Source organism: Quercus robur, chromosome 2, assembly GCF_932294415.1.
Source record: "Quercus robur chromosome 2, dhQueRobu3.1, whole genome shotgun sequence".
Taxonomy (NCBI): Eukaryota; Viridiplantae; Streptophyta; class Magnoliopsida; order Fagales; family Fagaceae; genus Quercus; species Quercus robur.
Window position 1 is genome coordinate 65,181,010 of NC_065535.1, and position 26,312 is coordinate 65,207,321.

At 32.6% G+C, this 26,312-nt stretch overlaps 1 pseudogene; it reads right to left on the reverse strand.

Annotated features, from left to right (window-relative positions):
• Positions 1–17,974: 17,974 nt before the first annotated feature.
• Positions 17,975–20,431, reverse strand: LOC126701974 (uncharacterized; annotated as a pseudogene).
• Between the last annotated feature and the right edge of the window lie 5,881 nt (positions 20,432–26,312).

The following is a 26,312-nucleotide window of genomic DNA, read 5'->3' on the forward strand; positions in this document are numbered from 1 at the left end:
AGATCTATATCTAGACAAGTTTGTGTTCATGATTTGCTAATTGTTCTAAACATTTAGAACCTAATAAACTCCCCATTTGGCAATTCGTGACAAAACTTTCATACAAAATGAAATGCTCAAATACAAGAACAACCCAATATAATAAAATGCCCAATTACATCAAAAATCCCAATCTAAGACTCCTAACCTAGAAGTTGCCAATAAGAGGTAGAAAGTCTTGATCAGAATGTACTTGTCTTTCCTGAAACACTCAACAAACACATCACCGCATGTGTGGAAAGAAAGACATATAAACAATAATATGAAACAAAATATAAAAAACAAAAGTAAATTCTAACTCTCCCCCTAAGTTAGATACATCAAAAAGTTTTTATATTCTCCCCCTTTGAAGAACAATTTTATCTCCCCTTAAACAAAACAAACAGGATTCCCACATATTCTCACATTTCATCTCCCCCTTTTTGTCATGTATTGACAAAATCAACCCAATCAGAAGGTTGACAGAAAACATACGCAACAGAGAATAAGAGAAAATAGAGACAACTCTCCCTACGAAGAGCAACAACTCCCCCTATGAACAACAAGGGTTAAAAACAAGCTTCCCCCCTATAAAAATAGGAAAAACACAATAAGTTTTGGGAAAAACAGTTTTGGGGAAAAATAAAGGGGGTGGGGATAAATAAAAAGACACAATCCAAGTTTAAAAAAAAACTAAGTTGAGGATACACATGAAGAAAAAATATTATCTCTTTCAATAAAATGCAAACATGGCACTATGTGACCCATAAACAGTTGCATGAGTAGAGAAAATATTTGCACATTGATTATCCATCATAACTCTTAAGAAAATAATTTTCTACAATTCACACATAAAAATAGCATATACTAGAAAGTACATAACTCAAAAATTAATCAATCAATTTTTAAATCAAGTTGAGTTCTCAATTTAGCAAAGTGTATGCATGTTATGTGTGAAAACAATGAGAGATATGACTGCAAAACTGCAAGATGGATACAGAAAACAATCCAATGCATGTGAATCCTAAACATAAATGATGCATGGAAAAATCAAATTTTTGAAAAAACAGATCAATTTAATGCAGAAACTCCTCAAAGCACAATATTTCATGAATGAAATGCATGAGTATGAGATTAAAAGTTAAAAAAAAAAAAAAATTGAATTCAACCCAGATCTTCCAAAAACAAGTTTTTCAATCAATTTGTCCTCAAATCTCAAATATTAAAGCACATTTTGCATCAAAATCAAGGAACATGTAATCTTGGATGGCCACAACAAGATCACACACAATATAATGTACCAAGTTTAGCAAAGAGTAACTTGTGTAGTGTGTGCAACTAGTAAAAGCTTGAAAAACATGTGAGGTGATATGTAAATAGAAATCAATCGCAATTTCTACAAAATTCATCACATAGAATTTGAAAGAGACTATCACCTAAAGAGTTACATCATATAATTCCCACATCTCCTAGATCATAAGCTTGCAATTATGTAAGTTTCTTGAATTATGCCTCATAATATACACACCAATTTTATTTGAGTAGAAACTTATTAAAATAGCCGGGATAATGTACACACCAATTTTATTTGATTGATTTAACATTAAGTCTAATAATGTACATACCAATTTTAACATTTAAACCGAGGCTACACCTTATGTTCTTTTTGTGTATGTGCTACACTTTCTCGAGTACAAAATCTTATGATATACACTAAGGTGTTCATGATTGGCTAGTGAACAGTGGTGAGATTGTTATTTATGCATTTCTCTAAAGGTTCAAGTCCGAAAGTCAAAGACATGTGACTTGAAGATCAAAACAAAGTGATCAAAACCATAAACATCTTTCCCACACAACATGCACTACAAAGTTTCAACTAGTAAAGTATAATAAGTAAGCTCATCAAAGCTAAACAAGGTACATAAACTTGTTATGTAAAGATAATATGGTCAATCCTTGATTATAAATCCAAGATGTGAAATACAAAACACAAAAAACTTTTTGGTTTTAAAAAAAATTATGACCAAAAAACAAAAAGCACACATTATGCTAAATGAACAATGCAAATGCAATGCATGATAGTGCTTAACTAAGCTATAGAGGGTACACAAATAAAAAATATTAATTTCTTAATTAATCCTTGAGTTCATGTACAACTTAGTACATACTCACATAAAATCAAAAATAGCTTAGCACTTATATAACACATACTATTCAAGTTTCTCCACAATGTCAAGCATGTTCTAAATCAAGAGAGATATCATAATTCATGTAATCCTCAAAACAAATAAAACAAGACACAAAATAAAATATTTTTGTCTTTTTGAAAAATTTTCAATGTTTTTGGATTAAAAAAAAAAAAAAAAAAAAAAAAACTTAAAAAACAAAACAACCAAAAACAAAAACAAAACATGTCCACAAACAATTAAAAGAATTAAATCAGGGACAAGTCAACAACACTCACCTTAAAGAATCTTTTCTCACCCATATAGCACGAGTCTTCGGCTTTGTAGGTGAAAATCCATGTGAAACAGAGTGTATTTTAGGAATTACACAAATCTTCTGAGAAAGACTAAAATCCTGTAAATTCCTTTCACAAGCCAACAAGCTCAAATTTTTCAAAAGAATATGAAACAATTTATATGGACTTATGGCAGGAGAAATATCATCACAAATCCTAGATTGAAACACAGAATGCTTAAATTTTAGTTTATAACAATTAGGACGAATGTGACCATAAACACCACAAAAGTGGCAAACAGGAACAAATTTAGGAATATCAGTATTCCTAGTGCAGTTTCCGGTCACAGGCTTTGGTTCTTGCCTCAACAAAGAACAATTTGGTCTAATATGACTAACAACACTACAAAGGTGACAGGTAGGCACAAAAACAGATTTATTATACTCTTTAACAGTAGGTTTAGACTTAGGTTTAGAAACTTCAGCGTTTACATCAGAACTTTTACCTTTGTCTAACCTAGCAAAATAAGCATTTTCTTTATTATTCCTCTTGAAAGGAGGGATATAAACTTTTTCAGTTTTAGACTTAAGAGAAACAGAAACACTTATATTATCAACAACAGGCTTGGTACTAGTCAAATTTTCAATTTTAGCTTTAGATTCAACTAACTCTTGTTCCAAGCTTTTCATCTTCTCATCTTGAGAGGAAATTTGATTTCTTAAAAATTCATTCTTTTTATTAGATTCATCTAATCTAACAATCAATTCCTCTTTTCAAGATTAGCCAATTTTAACTCTTCCTTGAATTTCTTAGCAATTTTCATAGATTTTAATAATTCCTTACGAAGAGTTTCACAGGTATTAATAAAATCAACAGAAGCATGAGCAGAAACATGATCAGAAAGACACTTCAAATTATCCATGACAATAGGGGTCAAGGATCAGCTCATAGATCAAAAGATCTAAAACAAAAGAGCTACCCGCTCTGATACCACTTGATAGTTTTTAGACCCTTTAAAAACACAATTAGATTAACCTAGGTAATTAGCCAAGTGATTACTTAGTCCAAATTACAAGTCTAGGTTATCACAATCAAACAATCATATCATGCATAGCAGCGGAAAGATAAATAACACAACGATATGATAACCCAGGAAAACCAAACTGGTAAAAAACTTGAGAATGATTTAACCTAACTATCCTCAAGGTAAAAAACAAATCCACCAGAAAGAATCGAAGTTCATACAATAAGACTTACAAGGCCCCATGCTTGACTTTTTATTGCTACCCACCAGTAGAACTTACTGACACGACCACGTGCAAGCTCCGAATCCACGGACTCCTTCTTTCTTTGGCCTTTGCAAAACACAAACACCCTCGTTTGCGACTTTGAGATCCCACTCAAAGGTTTAGCAACACAAACTCTCATGTTTGTGACTCCAAGACCACCCTTGAAGGTTTAGATCATCAACACCTTTGATGTTGATGACAAGAGAAGGTAGCAACTTCTACAATTCCGAATCTTAAGATTCTTCAAGGAATAGCACCGGTAGAAGACATAAGAGAGTTTTTTAGGAACAAAACTCTAAATACAAAAGAGGCATATTCTTTTCTCTTTGAAAAGCCACATAAAAACGTGCTTAGGGTTTCCTTTATATACTGGGAGAAGTAGATTAGAAACCCTAATCCTTAATGGGCTTGAACTGCTGTTTGGGTTTAATTAAAATTCTGCAGATATGACTTTCGATCGATCGAGCTTGTCTTTCGATTGATCGAACCAGACAGATTATGAAATCTTCTTCCTGCAGCTTGTATGTTCTTGAATCTTGACTTGAATCACATTGAGCATTGTCTAATAAAACCTATAGACTCTAAGATCTATATCTAGACAAGTTTGTGTTTACGATTTGCCAATTGTTCTAAACATTTAGAACCTAACAAGAACTTCCATATAATAAAAATGAAAAAAAAGAAGAAGAAGAAGAAGCTGAAAGTAGATTTTACTTTCAGAAAATTATTAAGCAAAAACTATTGGTGCCTTGGCCTAGCTATGATAATGAGCAATTATTTAAATAAAAAAGAAGAAAAAAATTATTAAATACCCCTTTATTAAACTTTGTGTTTAAACTCCAAGAAATTACCCAAACACATTTACATGAAGGGTTATAAACATAGAAAATTAATTAAATTTAAAAGAAATTTCACTACAATAACCAAAAAAAAAAAAAAAAACTTAACTTGATTGTAGAGTTAAGCCGAAACTCCAATTCAATAATTAAAAACAATCCAAATTTATTTTAAAAAATAGAAGTTGAGTTAAGAGAGAGAGAGAGAGAGAGTCACGTGATGTTTGAAGTTTTGAACTAAAACAAATCTATCATTAAAAAGATATGGAATGCACGTTTTTAAAGTATATCATAGAAGATATATTTGGAATCACCTGAAACTTTGATAGGTAGTAGAATTTTAGTTAAATTCTATGATCTAAAAAAATATAGGAGAAAGTCCAAACTAGATATACTTAAAGGCACACTTCTATTATTTTAACTTTTTAAGACCAACTTGCATGAAACTTTTGACATGTTAGGCCTTTATATGTCAGTGTTTTGTTGTTTGGATCAATTGCTCTTGTTTGTTATTACATATTTTAACCAAAATTTTAAGTTTTTAGCTTTTTAATGTCTTGTGTTTTTATACATACTTCAATTTATACTATAGTTTATTTCCAAATAAATTATGTTTCTGTTGGAAATTAAAAAAAAAAAAAAAAAAACACATTTCATACTGGGAATATTGATCCAAAAAATTTATGTAATATCATTGTACTTTTTAATCATATTCCTTTAAAGAATATCGAATTCTCTCACACATTGTGTGGGCCAACAATTAGTTTGACCATAATAAGACTTACTATTTAACCCACACAAGTGATAATGTAGTACTGATCCAGTTAATGGGTGTTTTTAGAGAATTTAGAAAAATTTTAATACTACTACTTTTATGGAAAATATAAAAATTTGTCAAAAAGGTTAGCTTTTTTTTTTTTTTTATAAAAATTTTCTAAACTTATTTTCTTAACCTCCTTAGAGTATTTTTTTTAACTTTCTAAAAATTTTGCAAGTATGGAGAATATAATATGAAAATGTAATCTAATGGTGGATTTGTCAAAATTAATCTTTAATAAAAAAAATATTTAGTAAGATTGTAGCATAAGTTTATAACCAATTTTGTAACTAAATGTTGTCATTTTTTATTTTATAGGTAACTCTAACCCACACATATATAAAGAGAGAAGAAAGACTATCAGCTTTATTAACTCAAATTAGCCATATTGGCCTGAACAAAATTCAAAGATTGGGATGAAACATCCACCAACCACACAGTATAGTCTGAAAAATTTATTGCTAGTCTTGCCAAACTATGAGTAGTTTTATTGTCATCTCTCTTAGTATGAGAGTGAGACAATGTGGAAAAGGAACTAGAGAAGAGGCTAGCATCCTTAAGTAATAACCCAAAAGTCGCTGACCCTGATTCCTCGTTTTCCAAGGCCTTTAATACTACCTCAGAATCTCCCTCTAAAATAGGCCAATGTATGCCAAACTCCAAACCAAACTTGAGGGCTCTACTTGCTGCCATGGCCTTGACCTCAACTGCTTGATAGGCTTGGGATAGTTGTTGAACCAAGGAAGCAATAACCAACCCTTGGTTATCCCGGATAACAACTCCAATATCTGATTTGTTCACCTTTGCAAAAACAACCCCGTCATAATTAAACTTAAAATAATTCTTTGGGGGTGGCAGCCAATTTGCTCGATGTTGTTGCCATCGCGACTTCATTGAATGGTGGCAACAATGCTTTGAACTCCTCATATTTGTTTTTAGCTACTTGAGATAGGTGGTCCATGGGGCAACTAGGTTAATGGAGATGAACTTGGTTTCTCTAGTTCTAGATAGACCAAACTGTCGTGGCAAAAGGTTCAGGTCCTTTGTTTTTCTTCAGAATCCATGCAGTGAGGGCTTTAAAATCCTGGAAATATACTTGACTTCGAAAATCCGAGTCTTTCTCGGCTGTCCAGATTATATCAAGCTCGGAGCATGACCAGAGGGCATACAATGGATTCTCTGTAGTTGCTACGCATCGATCACAAATTGGGTATGAAATTATAGTTCGTCGAACTAAGTTACCCTTCGTTGGCAAAGAATTTATACAAGCCCTCCAGATCAAATTCTTCACCTTATTTGGATATTCTAAAGCCTAGATTTCTTTCCATAAGTCCTTCTCCAAGCCTGGTGGTTCTTTTATGATGTTGACAGTAGCTTCTTCCTTCAAGAATCGATAGCTTGATTTACATGTGTATTTCCCATCTAGCTCCATGGGCCAGAAGAGAGAGTCCTCCACCACAACCTGAGACAAAGGGATTTTCTTAATTGCATTAGCTTCTTCAGGCACAAAAATACCTCCAATCTTACCATAGGAACCTAAACAAATAGGGAAAAACGAAGCTTTAAAGATTCGGTAAATTAAAGAGAGAATCCTTGTTATTTAGGACCTTCCAAGCTTGTTTTCCTGGCAAAGAATCATTAAACAAGGTTAGGCCTCTAAAGCTCATCCCACCAACCATCTTGGACTTCATCAGTAGTAAACTGTTCTCACACATTCCATCATTAGATCCAACCATCTTGAACAAAAGCCCATTTTTCTCATGAGTTTTTCCAGAAAAATCCATCCCACTCAATCATATACCAAAATTTGATCATATTGTTATTTATATTTCCTTTGTTGATATCATAAATGACTCATTAAATTATTGCTGAAAAAAACCTACCAAAAATATCTTTTGTTTTTTATAATGCACGGTTTTTTTTTTTAATAATTATTTTTAATCTATGATGTCTACTCTTAAAGATTGTTCTTAGTTTTTGGAGTATGCGAGGATTGAACTCTAGATCTTTTATTTGATGACAAGAGACTTTTACCAATTCAACTAATTAGAATCCATAAAACAAGGCTTAAATGATTGATAAAAGAAACGAAAAAAAACACACACACACACACACAATTGCCTTGCATTTATCTATGGGCTAAACTTAGATACAATACTCTTAAACTTCTCTCTTAAATTTTAGCCATCTATCTATTTTAATAGCTTAGCAAGTGGGGGATTTTGATTTTGATTTGCAAGTAAATCAAAGATCAAGACAAAAGAAAATCAAATGGAAACTGTGAATTCAAAAAAGTGCTTAGAAGATCTTAAATTTCAGCCACTAAATCATTGAAGAAGAAAACTAGATGGCTTCAGTTCAGATTTTTGTTACAATATAAGTGTCTCACATGACTTAAGTACTAGTTTAACCATTTGTATAAAAGCCCTTGGGCAGTACCATTCTCTTACAAGTCGGTTGATTTTTAAGAGTGGGTTCTACCCATGAGTTTGTATCAATCTTTCTAACTTCTCCCATCAAATCTCACAAGAAGAAATCTAAATTTAGTAAAAACTACCATCCTTCAAAAAAAAAAATTTTTCCTACGCTTTCTTGGGAACCAAATAGAGTTCAAACCAGATGGTTACTGTACCAGAGCATAAACAAATGTTCTTGGAGATGGTAAAAAAAGAAACAACAATAAGAAGAAATTTTCTAAGAGAGAGAACGTGTGGGATGGGAAGAAGTTGGAGAGATTTGAATTGAAGAAGTACACATCTCTTTTCTCACGGGCCAGGGAAGGGAAATATATATATAAAGATGGGATTTTGTTATTATCAGTTGTTGTACTATCTCAGACATTGTATTTAAGTTTTGACTATTTATCTATAATTTTTTTAAAAAAATACATATAAAATGAATAATTTTTCATTTTTCTTGATTTCATCAAATATCTCCACGACATGTAAGCCGGTTATGTTTCTAAAGAAAAAAAAATAGTCTTAAGTGCAACTACAATTTATTATATATATATATATATGTTACTTTTGAAAAAAAAAAAGAGAAAGAAAAAAAAAACTACCACAATTCTTGAAAATAAAATTATTTCTCTTAGTCCATTTAGATTTTATTAGCTTTGTGAGAGAAAATAGTAACGAGATCCTTCCTCAAGTGAGATCCTTCTAATTAAATCCAATAGGAAAGTCATTTATGTGAAAAATAGTCTATGACATTACTCATTCTGCAAAGATAACTACAAAAGATTAATTTAAGAAAATTATTTTCTAACTTACATACTATTTTCCTTTTCTTCGCATCTAGATGCAAAAATTATCTATTTTTGATTCTCAAACTTATTTTATTTATTTTACTGTCCCATTTTGCAATTTATTTTATGCATTTTACAACTCACCCAACATCTCAATTTTTATTTTTACATAAAACTCAAAAATAATATAAACTATACTTTACATACAGCTCAAAAATAATATAAACTATACCAACAAATAATATAAATAAATCAATTTTACAGTGATGTGACATAACCGAATAAAACATGTTTTTGGTGTGTGAGGGTGTAAAATAGCAATTGGGGCTTTTACACTCCAATGCTAAGGCCCTGTTTGATAATTAATGCTCTTCTAAGTTATTTTTTGAGAACATAAACATGCCCAAATATAATTAAAAAAAATTTAAAAATTCTATTATGATTATTCAACACAAAATTACAAAAATCTTGGCAATATGGATTCCTTTTCTCACATTGGGTGTTCTTTATTTTTTTACATTTTGAAAGACAAAATAGTTTGGTTTTGGAGACTTGGATGTATACCTGCTTAGCTCCTACAGATAGGGGTGAAGCTTTCTTCAAAAATACTAACACCTCGGAACATATTAATAGGAGGAGAGCTTCTTAGATTAAAAAATTCAAGAGCTTTGCTTTTGATGTCATATAAATACCATCTTTGTGCATCGTCTGAAAATACTAGTATTTTCCCTATCCTGAGGCATGATACACATTCTGGATATGAGTCAGAAGCATCATATTCATATTGTTGGAAATCCTCAAAAAAGACTCTAAATCGAAATTCCCATTGATGATTCTCCAGCATGATATAGACATCTAAGTGTTCCCCATTGTGTTCGACGAAGTCAACTAAACACAACCTCCCTTCTTCATGTTCTGCCAAATACAAAGTCTTTAAAGGGCTCATGTCAACTTGTGGAGGTAGACCGATTTCTTGGAATGTTTCATCACTAACGTTAAATGCTGTAATGTGATGATATTGATATTGATTTTGGTTTTTGGAGTAATTCAACCAGTAGAAAGTGCCATTAATACAGAATGTTATATTATTAGAAAAAGGATAGGACGATGGGATGTCAATAATCCTCCATGATGAATTCGAACGACCCACGGTTATTATTGCAGCCTTGAAGCCAGAAAGTGGAGTCTGATTAAACACGTCTCCATACACATAGTGAAAGATGCTCAATACTTTATATTGCTTTGTCAGAGGACAATATCCAAATCCAGATAATATAACAGACCTTCGCGAATCTGGAAAAGCTGGAAAAGCATCGCAAGGACAAGGTGGGAGACTAGCAAACTCTCCTGTGGTGGGATTGAATACATCAAAATCTTGGCCATCGTTCAAGCAGATCAAACCGTCCAAGGAATGTACTTGGCCGATACTCCAGTACCGCGAGTACATGTTTGATCTAAATACCTCTTTTTTCAAGAGAGTCTTAAACCGACCTCCTACTTGTAAAGAACGTATTTCAAAGGAAATCTTGCAATCACCAGAATCACAAGAATCACGGTGGGTGTGCAAGTAGACGATCCCACGAGATGTTTCCCTCAAGCGCTTCAAGTGTAAAGCTTCAAAGTCACTGATTAACGCAGACCACGCCTTACACACGCACTTCAATCTGAACACACAATCCAGTGGAAGCAGTGAGAATATATATGAGAATATATGGAGGATGATATCATGTGGGAGAGAATCGTAACTGCTGCCTCCTTCCATCGTTCTTATTGCTTCTTCTTTGGCTTGACTATCTGAAACACAGTAATATACAGATAACGTGTAATAGTCGCGCATATATATACAAAAAAATAATTTAGGGTTAGTTGAGAGAAGGGCCCAAGCCCAATACACAGTACCGACAAAAATAATAAAAATATTGTTCATATATATTTTACTCAGGGGGATAAAGTTGAATTTGACAGATTTGACGGGTGCATTCTGGAAAGCAAAGGGTACATCTAGTACATTCCGATAAACATTGATATCCAAAATACCTTTTCGGTCTAAACAAAATTAATTAGCTCAAAAATAACAACTTTAACTAGACCAACCAAAATCCAACCATAAAATAAAAATCCGATCTAAAAAATTAGACACAAAACAATCACTAATAAAAAATTCCAAAATTAGTCAAAATTTTCAAAACATAAAATAAAAATCCGGTCAAATCAAGACTATCCACAAAACAATCACAAATCAAAAAATTACACATACCGTTTCTCTCTCTCTCTCTCTCTCTCTCTAGTCCTACTCTTAAAACCTTTTGTAGGTAGCTTAGGCTTCTCCTCCGATCTGATCACGTCTGGTGCTCTCTTGAGGTACAGTTTTAATTTTTCACTGACAAAAAATAATAAAAATGTTTTTTTTTTTGAGAAACGAAAATAATAAAAACATTATTACTCCTTACTCGTATATCAGCAGATACTACATAGTAGTTCATAAATATTGTAGGTAGATCTTACTTGGCCCTTAATTATTACTAATCTCATCACATGCGCTCCGCATGTGCGATGATGTTTTTATTATTATTTTGAACTTAATGTAATTTTTCAATTTGCATTTATCCATTGTTAGTGAGGTTACTCAGGAATGAATTTTTAAAAAACTAAAATTTAGGATTTGAAAATAAGTTAACGGATAGGTTTAGTGTGTGTAAGTTTTTTTTAAAAAAAATTATTAAACGAGATATATTCAAATAGAGAGTGGACTAATTTTTAGGAAAAAAAGTTTATCTAATGGTTTTTTTTTTTTTTTGAATTTTGTTGAATTACAAATTTAACCCTATATATATTTTTTTAAAAATAAGGATTATCTAATTAGATTAGGGGTATTTTTGATATTTTTTGAAGTCATAACTAACTTTTTGAATTTTCTTAATATATAAAGATAACATGATACGTATACCAAGGAATAAAGTTTGGATTTGGGAATTTGATTAAACTTATTTGAATAAAACTTGACTGATTTTATACTAGTTGCTACAACTTAATCATCGAAAAATAAAGACTCTACTATGTTCACGATCTAAAAACAAGGAACTGCCCATTACGTGAGTTACAATGACTCAACTACCCAACCTATTAGGACTCTAACAACTAAAAATAAACTCCAACTTTACAATAAATAAAAAATAATAACAACAATAACAAATACCAAATTCTAACGTGAATAAAACAATACTCATAGTAAATAAACTAAATTACTAATGGATATTATTTCTCACATCACTTAGTTGTTGGCTCCTATTATTTCCCATCAGCCCATCTCTTCTAGTGTTACCCATATGGACACCAACTACACAAACACAAGTCCTCATAGAAAACCACACTCCAACAATTAGTCCAATGGACCAATAATTCTAAATACATGTACGTATCATTAGGGGCGGAGACAGGAATTTTTGTTTGGGGGGCCAAGTTGTAGCACTGATATATTTATCAAGACAACCCCCCACATACACATATACACACGTTTTTTTATTATATACACACACTTTTTTATTTGATAAGTTATATATATATATATACACACATCAAAAAAGAAAAAAGAAAAAAGAGCTTAGTATTTTCAATCAAAATTATGTTTGATGGCGATCTTTTATAAAATAAAATTCATTTTTACCATTTTTATAGTGAAATTCCTAAAAAATTTCATTTTTGATACAAATTATCAAATTTTATACTAAAGTAAGTAAAAAAATCTTTCAATTGAACTAATGAAATTTTCAAAAACATGAATAATCGAAAACTTGGAGGAATAAAGTAGGCTCCAAACATATTTGAAACTATTTTGCTCTAACCCATTATGTGGCAACTAAAGAGACATTTCATTTGTAGTTTTAGTGACATTATTTTTTTGATGATTTAATGACTTGTTAATTGCCACATAACTGGTTGAAAAAGATATAGATTCAAATATCTTTGATGCCAAATTTTATCAAATATTCAGCAAATATAAGAGCATATTTTATAATAAAAAATAGAATTACGAAAAATAATGTTATATCTCTATAACGGTTAGACCAATTATTTTTTTTAAGAGTATCATTGGACTAAATCAAATATTTGGGGGGGCCAACTCTTATTTTTGTAGACTAAATTTTGAAAACATTAAAATAATTATATATATTTAAAAAAATTTCAAATTTTGTTGGGGGGGGGGGGGGGGTAGCCCCCCACCCTTACACATAGCTACATGCTGCGACTTAAATAATGCTCTCAAGTGCAGGATTGTTGTGAAGTAATAACTTGGTAAGGCCAAAGTCGAATCTATTGGGAAAAGGGAATTGATTAGCAAACCACAAGAAAATAAAACTAAAATAATAAAGTTTGATTGAAGAGATTTTTGTTTGGTTTAGTAAAGTTAATTGAGTAAAAATAACCATATATTAAGGTGTTAAGGTTTAGGGATCCACACACAACACATCAATTGGTAGTCTTAACAATATTTATTTTATAACTCAACTAAAATTCATACAAATGAAGATCTTAGTTGGATGATTTAACAATAAAAACTCAAGAATTAATTGTCTAAGGTAGTTTCATGAAATTGATTGATTTTAGGCAAAACAAAACAAGTTAATTAGTTCGCAGGAAATACCAAGCATTTAACGTGCCTGGAGTCTATGATAAATCAAAGAATTATACAGAGCTAAACACTTTTCTAGATGAGTAAATCAATCAAAAACATAATAACATAAGCATTAAAACCATAAAATAATTGTTAAGAACATACCAATAAACAGTTGGGTTTCACTCCTTACCTTAACAAGGTTTCTAGCAAGCCATAATACAAATAAAACTCTAAAAATTGTAAAGAAATTTTAAGAAAACCTAAATTAAATTCTACAGCAGCTCCCTCCTGAATTTGACCCTAAAGAGCCTTTAAATAGGTCAAGGAATCCTATTACAAGTTGAATTCCCGTTTGGAGAAAATTCCAGGTTTTTAGGCTTCACTTAACCAACGTTTTCGGCCAATTTAACTTCATAATTTGGACTTTTGGTAAACTACAAAGTTGTAGCTCTTTAAGTTAACTTTACATTTTAACTTGAATCATCTCGATTGGACATCTGAGCCGAAATTTATGCTCCAAATACTAATTGGTGCATAGGTTGGAATCCTAATTCTAATTGGACTGATTTGGTGCAAATTTCCTTTGATTTCTTGCTCCAATTGGACTCGAATTTAATTGGGTTGGCCTTCTTTGCCTTCATCATGGCCCTTGTAAAAGTAAAGTCCATTAGCTTTCTTCTTTACACAAATTCACTTATTTAATTTCATTATCCTATAAAAGATAAATTCATGCAAAATTCAATTAAGCACAAAATTGATTATTTAGCATTATTCCAAAACCAACTATAAAATGCAAGAAATAACTCAAAAATAAGTATGATAATGCTTTCTAATAATGATATAAATATGCAAAATATATTAAGCTATTATCACTACACTCCTGCGTATCATAACATCATTAATTGTCCTTCCCTTAGGTTAAAAAAAAAAAACAAAAACAAAAAAAACAAAAAAAAAAAAAAACAAAAGGGTTTCCCACAGATGAATCAATGAGTTCCGAACATTCAAGCCAAACTAATAGTCAAAGAAATGAGAATAAAAAAGGACCTAGAAACCCATAGCAGTTGTGAGGAACAACAAAGCTTGGAGACACCAACCAATCCACAAGAACACAAACTTCTCCAAACTAAACACATTACGATCCCAAGACTTCCTGGATACAACAACACAAAGCCTCACTTTTCATCCAAATTTTTGGTAAATACATATAATACAATTAAACAACAACAATAACAATACTAATAGTTAAGATAAAATAAAGAAGACCCAGAAAGAAAAAACTGTTCTTTGAGGAAAATATAAATGAAAGATGATAATTCAAAGAGTTATGATTTTTTTATTTTTTTTTTTTCTTCACTTTAAAGCTTTTTTTTTTTTAATTAATTTTTTTTTCCAATAAAATATTCTCCCATCTATTGCTTCTTCTTCTTCTTGGTTGGAGCCGCTAAGTAGACCTTCTGGAGTGGAGCTGAGCCACTGAGAAACCCTAGAGCAGAGCCACTGAACACCTCCTTCTCCCTCTCGATCTCTCTTTCACCCTCTTTTAGTCTCTCACATTTGGGTTAGGCTATAGGGATTTTTTTGTTCTTTAGAAGAGGTTGGGTGGGGACTGTGGGGTAAATGGGTTATTTTAATTTCATGTTTTTTTTAATTAACATTTTTTACAATCAAGAAATAAATAATTATATATTAAATTATAGCCAAAATGACGTCGTTTTAGGTAAGTTAACGGCAAATATGGATGTGAGTTAATGGAGAACTTAATCGAGGAGGTTTGAAACTTAAAGGCCTGAAATGACAAAATGCAAACTTAGAAAATTGAAATGAAAAGTGATGAAACTTAGAGAGTGAATTTTGTATTTTGGCCTTGATTTTTTTTTTAATTCATAATAAATGGTGAACAGTAGACTATTCAAATGGGCTTGGGAAAAAAAATGATTGGTAGTCAAATGGGCTTGGCCATGAGCAAACAAACTAATTTGTCTCTTAAATATTCTATTGGGTCTCATAAAATAAAAATAAAAATTATTGGGTACTAAACTGTGCTTTGTCATGACTTAAAAATAATTTAGAAACTCAATAGCTATTTATGTTTTTTTAGAATTTAATAACTCTTATTTGTATTATGAAAGTTATGTTATAAAAAATACTATCTATATTTGTTTTGGATTATTTTAGTCAAAATTTCAATTTTTACTAATCTAATATATTTATTTATAATTTAATTATGACGTCATCACGGTTTGATTTCGGTTTGACTTCGGTTCAACCTTAAAAATCTTGAACCTCTTTCTTTTACGGTTTATTGAATGGTCCGGGTTTCAAAACCATTTTGTAGGTAGATCTTAGTTACTTAGACCTTAATTATTATAACATTATTAATTGTCCTTCCCTTAGGTCAAACAAAAAACAAAAGGGTTTCCCATAGGTGAACTTTCTTTTTGGGTTGTGAGTACCTGGAGTTGGAACGAAAACAAAAAACAAAAGAGTTTCCCATAGGTGAACTCTCTTTTTGGGTTGTGAGTACTTGAAGTTAGAACGAAAATGAAAATATTAAAATATTAAGAGGATAAATTCAATAAGAATTTAGTGTAAAAGCTTATATATATACCATACACTTATATTGTGTCATGTCAAATTTTTACAATTTTTTTTTTTTTTTTGAGAAACAGTCAAATTTTTACAAATAATTAATTGCACATAATAGTCATATATATATAAATTTAGGGTTACATGACAGAGGGGATCAATCCCAACACAACACCTACTCATGCTACGTCAACTACCACTCAATTCTAAACCATTTCTAATAATATAAACCTTGACCGTCTAAGTAAGTTTAGTGAATGACCGGAAATGGCAAATAAAACCAAAGAGAAATAGATTTTTGCTTTATTTATTAATTTATAATTTTTTGGGGGATTTAGTTAAGGTGAAAATGCAAATTTCTAAACAGAGTAGCATTTGTTTTCTATTTGGATTTCAATGAATTCAAATCATAAAATTTTTCACTAGGATTGTGATATTATATAATAGTCCTATGCATAAACTATATCCTTAAATGCGTACATACATATTGTGTGTGAATAAGGGTAGGATCAAAACAAAAGTCTATTTCACTCACTTTTGTTTTTCGGAGCAACCTATTACATCACTGAGATGCTGTAGTGTGTGTTTTTTGTTGCTAGCCTTACACTATCTTTTTCATTTATATTGTGGTCTTTGTGGTTCGTAGTGAACATTGTTTTACCCTGCAATTTGATGTTCACCCATGGTGCAATAATTGATATTCCTTTAGGATTTCAGTTTGTTTAATTGGGAACTATTTCATCTTATGCCTTTTTGTTATAGTATATATATTTTGGGCTCATTTATAAATCATAATTGTTAGACTTTTTTTTTGGGGGCAAATGGCTACTAACATTAGTTTTCTGAAGTCTGAACCATAGCGCTATTATTATCACTGATCATATGCTATGAACTATGCTAAAATGAACCATTTTCAAGTGCTTCCCTTAGGTCAAACAAAAAACAAATTAAAGGGCTTCCCATAGGTGAACTCTCTTTTTGGGTCGTGAGCACCCAAAGTTGGAACGAAAACATAAGTATTAAAATTAAACGGCAACTAAAAGACCTGCTGTTTGGAACTTAATTCACCTAACCTGTGCAATTGTGCGTTATATATATAGTCTGATTTATCAATTATTGTTCTTTGGTTTCCAAATACTCTAAGGGTCCGTTTAGATACAGCTAAAAATTGAAAACTGAAACTGAAAACTGAAAAACACTATAGCAAAATAATTTTTAAATGTGTGAATAGTACTGTGGGACCCATTTTTAATGAAAAAGTTGCTGAAAAGTGAAATTTGTGGGTCCATAAATAGTACACAATGTGCACTGATTGGCTGAAAAAAGTGAGAAAAGTCAAACTTTGCGATTACTGTTTATTGAACAGTGCATGAACAGTAGCCGCAAGTCTCACAAAGGCGTGAAAAAAAAAAAAATTACAGATGCAAACGTGGGTTTTCAGCCCAATCCAAACATAACCTAAACACGACTTGGTGGCTTTTTGAAGCGTGCAGAGATTGGAGAGGACAAGTACTATTCAGTAATGGCAAGAGAGAATTTGAAGATGCTGCTTCCAAATTAACATGGAGCGTAAGTAGGTAGGTAACTAAGAACAATAAGTACATGACTAACTTGCTCTTATCGAATGTATAATTCTTAGTTTCCTTCCATATTCTTTTTAGATAAGTGAAGTCACAGCGAAGAGTTTGTTTGCCATTCAAGAAATTAATAGCTGAGATTGAGGAGAAAAAGTTAACCTAGAAGTAAAAGTCTCTGATGAAAGAACTCAAGGTATTGCACCATGCAATTACCATTTTTTTTAGATATAAAAGTTAAAATTATAATTTTTTTAACCTTTTACGTACTTTTTAATTTTAATTTCTTTCGATTTTTTGTTTCAATACCTTTTTACCATCTTAATTTTTATATGTCACAACAAATGTTAACTGTATGGGCCAGTGGCGGAGCCAGGAATTTAGATCAGGGGGGGCAAGATTAAAAGACAAGATTGGAAGTAAAAAATTAATCAATATTAATAACAAAATAAATAAACAACTATATGATAATGTAATTGTCATACAGAATCTAACATAAAATGTAAACTTTAATTTATTTTTTCACACTTAGCTTATTTTACTCAATTGCCCTCGACGATTTTTCATATTTTGAAACCGCTGCATGATTTCTTCACATTCAATAGTTTTGAATATATCTTTCTCAATATATGTGACTAAGCAATCATTCATCCACTGATCTCCTATTCGATTGCGTAATCGATTTTTAATTATGTTCATTGCTGAAAAAGCTCTTTCAACAGTAACTGTTGCAACTGGTAAGATCAATGCCAAAGTCACTAATGAGTAAACCAATGGATATGAAACATTCTTTTTCATTTCTACCATCTTTTCAGCAAGCTGTCCAATTCCTTTAAGTGCTGAAAACTCTTCAGTGGACCGCATGTCATGGATGTATGTCTCAAGTTGGTTATCCAAGAAAGAAACTTGAACTGTTGAAAAATCACTTGGATAAAACTGAGCAAGCCGAATCAATTTCTCCTTGTTGAATGCTGAAAATAAGTTATCTGGGTTTAAACACGCAACACAAAGTAATAATTCAGAATTTTCAAAACGACTATTAAGTTCCTGAAGTTGCATATCTATAACAGTATAAAAAAGCTCCACTTGATAATGATGTGAATTTTTCATGTTTTGAGCTTTTCGTCGTGGCCAAGGTTGATATAAATCATCCATATCAGGAACATCAATATTATTTTTTGCACAAAATGTAGAAACCTCCTCTAGCAAAGTGTTCCACCCATCATCTCTCATGGCTTGTAAACGTTGCTTTGAAATGTCAACCAACTTCATAGCATTCACAATATCTTGATCTTTTCGTTGTAATGCCTGTGACAACTCATTACTTATGCCAAGCACACCTTTCATCAAATGTAAATCAAACACGAATTCAAATGTCTGGAGTAAACCGATTAAGATATTTGCTTCTGCTCTCTGATCAGAATCTAAACCATCTTCTATAATAGTTTCAATCACATCAATTACAGAAGAAAACATATGAATAAGATTTACAAGTGCACCATAATGAGAGCTCCAACGTGTATCTCCAGGTCTTTTTAGACTCATTTCTTGATTCAAGCCACGACCAGTTGAAATTTCATTATTTTTTAGTGCTTCTATAACTTCAGCATTACGTTTTTCGCGAAGAATATCACGACGTTTACATGATGCTCCAACAATATTGAATACCTTTGCAACCAAGTTAAAAAAGGTTGCAATTTGGATGTGATTTTTTGCTACTGCAACTAATGTTAGTTGAAGCTGATGTGCAAAGCAATGGACATAATAGGCAGAAGGATTATCTTTCAAAATAAGAGTTTTTAGTCCATTTAACTCACCTCGCATGTTGCTTGCCCCGTCATAGCCTTGTCCCCGCAATCTACTAATGCTTAAGCTATGTTTATTAAATACTTCCTCAATTGCACTCTTTAGTGTCACTGCTGATGTATTATTAACATGTGTAATGCCTAAAAAGCGCTCATTCACATGTCCCAATTTGTCCACATAGCGCAAAGCAATTGCCATTTGCTCTTTAGTAGACATATCACGTGATTCATCAACTATAATAGCAAATAATGAGTCTCCAATATCTTTAATAATAGCATTTATTGTCTCAACAGCTGCAGCATTAGCTATTTCTTTTTGGATATCAGGAGAGGTCATTTGATGATTTTCAGGAGCATTTTCAAGAACTGCCTTATCAATCTCTTCATTGTGATTTGCAAGAAACCGTAATAATTCAAGAAAATTTCCTTGATTATTGGAGTCTTTAGATTCATCATGGCCACGAAATGCTAATCCTTGTCGTTGTAGAAAACAAATACAATCCACTGATGCATTCAAATGAGTTCGATATTCCCTTTTCTCAACATCTGATTGCTTGTTTATAACTGTTTGAATACTTTGTCTCTGGTTTAACAAAGCTTCACATTTTCTTTGAGCTATATTATGTGCACTGTTGTGATCCCCGATCCCCAACGTGATTTTGTAATTTCTCCTTTTTTTTCCAATTTCTGAATCCTTCAGTAACAAATGAGTCTCCCCCTCCTTGATCACCAGTATCAGGTTGAAATAGATAACAATATAGACAATATGCAGCATCTTTGGTAATGCTATATTCCAACCAACCTTCAAATTCTTTGAACCACACTGGATTAAATCGACGCTTTGTTTTGCCAAATTGACTTTGTGGAAAATCATGGTTAACTGGTTGACAAGCTTTATTTTGTAGATAATGCCTTCTAATTTGATCTCTTTCATTAGGATGATAGTTAGAAATTTTTATTCTTAAACCAGGATCCGTGGGAAGATTTGCAACATCCACTTCGATACGAGTTCGTTTAGGATTTGATCCGGACTCATTATTATGATCAGGATTCTCCATAATCTCAATTAACTACAAATATATATGTCATATCATTAAAATAAAGAAAAAAAATTACAATTTATGATTAAGAATAATCAAATTAAGAGATCATTATAAATACAAATAGTTTAAATATATAATTTGAATTATAAATTAATGGTTAAAAATAGTCAAATCAATTCATCTAAATATAAATAGTTTAAACATATAATTTAATTCTTTAAAAAATTAAATAAACAAATAAATTAAAGCAAAAGTATTAAAAATATACATACCTATGAATATTTGAATGTGACTTAAAAACCCAACTTGAATGCTTTTAAAAACTGCACAAAAACTCTGAGATCCAAAGAAAGAGACTGGTTTGAAAAGAAATTTTTTTCTTTTTGATGGGAGGCCGTGCTCTGTTTGCACTTTGCATTATATATACTTTTTATTTTTTAAGAGTTCTATGCTAGTTCTGATTCCTATTCCGTGTAGAGGTAGCAAAGTTGTTATTTTATTATTATTTTTTTTAATCAATACCAAGTGGGACCCACGGTTTTATTGAATAAGGTGAATTCATTTAATAATAGATCTCTTCAGGCGGCTTGGTAGAGCATAAAAAAAATTCTACTGGCAACTTGGTCTAGTCTATCAAGTTTACTAAGTGGGGCCCATTGATTTTATATATAGAATTGTACCACCATTAGGAGTAGAAGTCAACTGCTACTAGGAAAGTTGGAAAGGTAATGTGAATTTACTTAATTGAGATTTTTTTTTTTTTTTTTTTTTTTTGTCTTTTGTGTAGGGGGGGCAAAGATGGTATTTTAGGTCATATTAGTTAAAAAAATTTGAAAGTTCAGGGGGGCAGGTGCCCCCCCTCCCTCCGCCCCTGGTATGGGCTATTGCACCAGATTTAAATCCGCAATTTAGTTATTATCTCAAGAGAATAAGTTATGATAGTTTCAACTTAAGTGCATGAAAGATCTTTCAGTTACTGCTATGGGGAGAGTTTGTTGAAGAATTCGTTTATCAACCACTTTAAACTGCACACCTTGCAATTGCCTCATGATCTAGCAAATCTAACACTGCTCAGAAGTGTCAACTGTCTAGACTCTAGAATACTCTCCAACTGTAACAACCAGAAATAACCTTCAATTCTTCATTCTCCCTACTCTTTTTAGTTCTTTTACTATAGTAATGCACTGTAGGGGCCTTTTCTGTGTGATATGGTATGTTGGGTTGCCTCCTACGGTAATGGGCTGGGCTGCCTCCTGCGGTGATGGGCCCTATTGTTTTTGAGTAAGGGAGTTAGGGCCGGTCCAATTGTAACTCAACTTGGGCCGGTTTGTGCACAAACTTATGCCTTGTCTGCTAGGAGCAAGTTTACGGCAAGCAGAATTGTTGCAGATGAATTACGGCAGGCGGAACTGCTGTAGACGAGTTACGGCAGGCAGATATAATAATAACTAAAACAGAGTATTTTGACTTATTTAAATAAACATCTATGTATTTCCTACTTAATAAAGCATGATTACAGTCATAATGATATCGATCACAGAGAAGTACGAAGAAAATAATACTGGTTAATTTAAATGGGCATAAATTAAGTTTTAAGCTTAGTCTGCCGCAGCAAAGCCAAAGAGGGGAGAACGCCTCTTCTCAATGCAAATAACCCCCTCAGGAAAAGGATCCTGCCATGGGGATTAATGGCTTTGAGGGAGTCGGACCTAAATGGTTGTTACCCAAAAGAAAAAGTCATTGTTTGCGTTTTGGAAGAAGGTAAGATTTGAAGGGGGAGAGGGAGAAAACGATCTATAGGTGCATGCCCTCTTTGAAATAACTCTCGTTTTTCTTAGTTTTTTTCTTATCTTTTTTTCTTTCTTCTTGCTATGTTTTCTCATTTTTACTCAAGAAAATATACTATGTTTTTCGATCCTCATTACAAGGCACGGCAAGAGCCTTTTTATAGTGCCTGCCGCAACCATGATTTTACCATTTTGCCCTTTAACCGTCTTTGTCTGGTCTGGGCGTACTTGCCGACCACCAGAGGTGTGTGCCACTCACCCTTGTCAGACAGAGGCAGGTTTCAGTTCTCCCCCTGCCGTAGCACTTCTTTCCTGCTACGGTATAAATGCTTTCTCTCTCTACTCTCAGAGCATGCACCAACGGTTTCCCCCTCAAACTTGCCTCTTTTGGGTGGTCTATCATCCCAGCAGGACGTACCTCCCAAAAGAGGCTTGGGCAGGAGCCGTAAATAGGTCTTTTCCCCCCTCCCCACCACCAAACCACACCCCATTTACCTCTTATCTCTGGCCCATGGCCCCACCATGTCCTATATTGGCTGGGTACAGGCTGGTGGTGCCTGGGCCTTGCGCGTGCTTCCCTTTCAAATTTGTCCAAGAGTCTGCTTGCTACTCATGCGTCTACCGTGACCTGGAGACTCTCCATTTGCGTTTTCTTGGCCTTTCATGTGGGCTTTCCTTTGGTTTTTTCGCTCCATTCAGGAGCTGGGCCTTGGGCTTCACATTTCCTTGGCCCACTTTTGATTTTCCTTACTGCCTGCCATGTTGAACTGTTATTCCTGCCGTAATAACTCAATCCTGCTGGACCTCCTTTTGGGCCAGCCGTTTATCTATTTTCTTAGTGGCCTATTGTGGGCACTGTTTTGCTTTTACTCATGGGCTCCTATGTCCCTTTGGGCTTTTCCTTTGGACATTCGTGGTCCGATTGCTTTTCTTGGGCTTCCTCGGCCCGTTTGCTAATTCCACACTTCCATGGGCTTTTTACTAACTTCATTGGACTTCCCCGGCCCAATAACCTTATCCTTATCTTTGGAGTTCATGGGCCTGCCATAAACTCCTTACTTTCTTAGTTTACAATTGCCTTGGGCTTGCGGTGGCCCTTTCTCACTTTTCTACCTTATACTCTGCCCATGGGATGCTACTTCTTTCTTTCCTGACTTCTTTGAGCCCGCTTGCCTTTTCAAGACCCATTTATTCATTTGTTGGGCTTGTGATCTATTATTCCTGCCGCTTGGGCCTAATGGGTTCTTTGCTATTTATCTTGTCAATTCTTTGTGGCCCTCATTATTGGGCTTTTTTGTCTGCTGGGCTTCCACAAATGGCCCTCAACATACACTTTGATAAAACTTTTGCCATAACTTGATAACATGTATAATTGTAATTGATAAACAATCACTTTTACAGAAGTTCACTTTTTTGGTATCATTCACCGTCCAACATATCAAAGTTGTGATAAGAGTCTTGCCATAAAACTTATGACCATAGATTTTGCTTTATCTTTAATATGAAGGATAATCTAATAAGATTAATATGCAATGGGAACCCACACATTGTGGCTCTATTATATTGTATTGGCCCTATTGAGTCACCAAATCCGGATATAATTCATGATACATTAGGTAGGCAGTACACGTCCTTACCTCTTCAATATGTCAACACCTATCACCATTTTAGACTTATCCTCTTGCAGCCTCTACTCTATAATATAATAAACCTATGAAAAGGGCTGAAATTCAAACAAGAGGGATGTGAAAATTTTGGAATGAAGTCAATAATAATGCTTTTGCCTGATGTATTTTCTGGGAAACAAAATCATAATTCATAACAATATGGCTTTTGTTAAAAGAGTATCCTAAAGGAACAAGTTAAGTTGTATTTAATACTTTGTTAAATGATATATATATATATATATATATATGAAATAAAATAAATAAAAATCAAGTTGTGCATAAAAAAACACACACACATAACTCTAATGAAATTGTGCACGAAAATCCATGATTTATTGACTAGAATATTTTTATTTTTGAAGATAGTGCACTGAAATTTATTATTAAATATTTACTATTCTTAAGCCCTGCCCCCCAAAAAACAAGATATTAAGGTACCCAAAAGAAAATTCTAGTTAAGGCCATGGACCAACTTGATGAGTTATACGTAGGATGATAGGAATACTACATCCACATTTTTATCTAATAAATAAATAAATAAAAAGACCTAAATGTCAAATTAAAAAGAGGCTTGCATCTCCTTTGTTTCCTTGTGAGTTGTGTTATGACTTGTTTTTGTGTTGGCTTTATTCCGACCAATTTGCTTGTATTTCAATTCATTACACTTAATTTGGTGGGCTAATTGTAAATTTGTAATTGGTAGAGGTTCTTGGGCTAAAGATTGCTGCCAGGAACGGAGCTAGGATTTCGAGTGAGGGGGGCGAGATAAACTCAAACCCAAATGCATAAAAAATTTGTTATAGCCTAAATCTTCATATCCTAGCTATAGATTAACCCAAAGACAACCATTTTTTTTTAATCCAAACTACTTATAAAAGAATATATATATATATATATATAGTGTGTGTGTGTGTGTGTGTGTGTGTGTGTGTGTGTGTTTATTCCAAGCTTCTTTGGGGAACTTTGTCAAACACTTAAGCTACAATTATCCTATACAAATGCTTTAAGATAAATTTCATAAATTATTTAGAACCCAGATAAAAACTCACAAAAAGAATCAAAATTCAATGAAAATTTGAATAAAGAAAAATAGAGTATGAAAATTCAAAACCACATTTTATATATTTTATATTTTGATTTTTTTCATTGGGCTAGGGGGGGCCATTGCCCCCCTTAGTCCAAGCATAGCTACATCCCTGATTGCTGCTGTTGAGGAGAGAATTTCATGTAATTTCTTTTTTGTTTGGTTAAAAAGAAAAATAAAGGTAAAAAATGTAGTTTGTATAAATCTACTTTCATGTCTCTATTACATTAAAAAAATTATTAATTTGTAAGAAAATAAAAAACTAAACATTACTTTCATAAAGGAAAAAACAAAGGAAACAATTTGAGAGAGAGGAAAGGGTAGATGGGTAAATTCCTATCTAATGTCCTCTCTCCCCAATTTTCTCTTCAGATTGGGAGACTCCAAAATCATTTCAAATAGTAGACTCGAGTAAAAAACTATTTGGTGCTGTTAAAATCTCTCTCATTTGCCCCCTCAACCAAATACCATTTCTTATCATTTTCTCCCCACTTTTCTTGCACCCATTTTCATCTCCCAATTTTCACCCTAACCAAATACACCGTTAATTTATGGATAAGCCATTGTTGAGTATCCAAATTAATTCAAATATAATCCATAAAGTAAACTCCCATTTAAGCCAAATTAAAATAAAAATTCCTTTAATTTTTTTATTTTTATTGAGAGGACCTTAATTAGAGTAAAAATTTTATGTTCGCGAGTGATAAAGAATAAGATATTACAAATTTTAATACACAATATATTTTACATTTTCCTAAAGTATGTATAGACATCATGATAGTTGAAATTCCTTTGCTTTCTCCCATCTATGATATAAAAAAATGTGGTATTATCAATTTTACTACAAAATGTTATAAAACTTACTGATAAATAATGTGGGTAGTATCATGTCAACAATTTAATAAACAAATTTCTTAATTTCTTTGTTTGTTTTATATTTATATAATATGTGGTTACACGATTTTCCTGGCCCAACTTATGTTGATTAGGCCCTGGCCCAAAGCGCAACCAACAATAATTATTTGTAGAGGATGGGTCAAAGAACTTGGCCTCAGTGAACTTGTTCGGTCTAATGCATGGACAGTATGGTTTGCAAAAAGAAAATAGAAAACACCAGAATGGATCTTTCTCAAGTCTGATTTTATTTCTTTTTGTTCCTGATACAGTTCTCCCGTCCCCTTCTTTGAGGGACTCCACTACATTATATATTCTTCTTCTTTTCATCTCAGCCTTACACCTGTTAATCATCCAAGCATCCACTTGAGCACCTGTCCCATCAGACGCCCTCATCAGACCCTTTGTGAGTTGCAGAGGCCAAGGTGGTACTGTTCAGGAGTCTTTTCCTCATTAATGCGGCCAAGAGAGTGGTTGGGGCGCAATTAATGTGGTGGTAGCCTTCCGTGAGATATTTTGGATTTAATTCATTTTATGTTGGGAAGACGAGCTGAAATGGCTGGGGCAAGTTCCTCGTCTGGGCTTC